General features: G+C 42.9%; 1 long non-coding RNA gene across 1 annotated transcript in view; it reads left to right on the forward strand.

Annotated features, from left to right (window-relative positions):
* The first annotated feature begins 288 nt into the window (after positions 1-288).
* Positions 289-1060, forward strand: part of LOC111533909 — a 1210-nt gene continuing 438 nt past the window's right edge. Inside the window, exons 1-2 of the long non-coding RNA XR_003307680.1 lie at positions 289-367; positions 780-807. This is a non-coding gene — a long non-coding RNA (uncharacterized LOC111533909). The remainder of the gene's footprint in view (positions 368-779; positions 808-1060) is intronic.

Below are 1060 nucleotides of genomic sequence, written 5' to 3' on the forward strand. Positions count from 1 at the left end.
CTAGGCAGCCTCGAATCTACTTCCTGTTTCTATAGTACAGTGGCTTTTTGTATTAACCAGTTCTTAAGATGACTGTTTTACATTGATGAGGTTGCCCTAGCTAGAAAGCCAAGGCTCTTTCAATTCTTTCTGGCCCTCTCCTTTGCCTGCCTTCGACGCCAAGGAGAATGGTCCAGCAGCATCTCAGCTCATGGTTGTCACCCACCCCCCTCCATACACTCCAGCCCTGGTCCACAGCCCCCAAGGGTCCTTGTGGGATTCATCAGCAACACCAATGCACTGACCATCACTCTATGTCCTCCTAGGTCCTGTTGAAGATCTGCAGGAGTCTGCACATGGCGGCGTGGAGGATATGAAATCAGAATGTGTAAGACTTTATTTATTTCTCTGGACGAGAAATGTTTTTTTTTTTGTTTTGTTTTTGTTTTTTCTGGGGCTTGTAAACTATCAAGTGAATATCATTTCCGACTGCCATCATGGATCAGGCTTCAGTTGGTCATGGACTCTAGTGACTGGTCACTACAGGTTATGACCAACTGAGGCCTGATTGACGATGGCAGTCAAAGGACGGCATCACTTACAAACTCTTTGGTAGTGAGTGTATTTCTCAGTAGCAACTTTTCTCCCTGAAATATAATTTTGTATTTGTCAGCCAACATGGACACTTGCTAAATGTTCCAAAAAAAAAACCCGACTGCACTGTCCACAAGCATCCTCTATGCTTTCTTTCGGGGCCAGTAACCTGATCACTGTTGTTTTTTTTTTTTCTCTTATTGCAGAGCAATTCGAAAGCCCAGTCTCAACTCTGTACGTATTCTATTTTTTTTTTTTAACAGCTTCATTTAAATGTAGTTGACGTGCAAAACATTTTACTCATTTAAATTAGGTGATTCAGCGTTTCTACTATATTTACACGGTTGTGCAACCATTGTTACAATCTCATCTGAGAACCTCTTTATTCTCCCTCAAAGAAACCCCACTAGTAGTCACTCCTCTGTCTTTCCCAACTCCCTCGCCCCTGGATCTAGGCAGCCTCGAATCTACTTCCTGTTTCTATAGT

Source organism: Piliocolobus tephrosceles, unplaced genomic scaffold, assembly GCF_002776525.5.
Source record: "Piliocolobus tephrosceles isolate RC106 unplaced genomic scaffold, ASM277652v3 unscaffolded_19857, whole genome shotgun sequence".
NCBI lineage: Eukaryota > Metazoa > Chordata > Mammalia > Primates > Cercopithecidae > Piliocolobus > Piliocolobus tephrosceles.